We start from the raw sequence: 325 nt of genomic DNA, 5'->3' as shown, positions 1-325 counted from the left end.
GCCATCGCAGCCACGCCCCGCGCCTGGCGCCCGCGGTTTGCGTGCGGAGGAGCCCGCGCGCACGCCCTTCCGCTTTCCGGCGAGACTACAGCTCCCAGCATGCAAAGCAGGGCAGGGAGGAGCCCGGCCGGGCTGTGCCGCCGCGCGGCATGCTGGGAGATGTAGTCCCCGGGCTCTCTCAGCGCCCGCCGCTGTCACGGCCCTCAGCCGGGGTGGCCACCGGGTAACGGCCGAGTAGCGGCGCTGTGGGGGGGGGGTGGGGCGGAGGGGAGAGGGGTAGGGGCGGCTGCTGAGCTGTACCGTGGCTCTTCTCGTCTCTCAACCC

This window comes from Aptenodytes forsteri, unplaced genomic scaffold, assembly GCF_000699145.1.
Source record: "Aptenodytes forsteri isolate BGI_AS27 unplaced genomic scaffold, ASM69914v1 Scaffold379, whole genome shotgun sequence".
NCBI lineage: Eukaryota > Metazoa > Chordata > Aves > Sphenisciformes > Spheniscidae > Aptenodytes > Aptenodytes forsteri.
The sequence above is the reverse complement of the archived record's forward strand: the minus strand, read 5'-3'. Positions refer to the sequence as shown.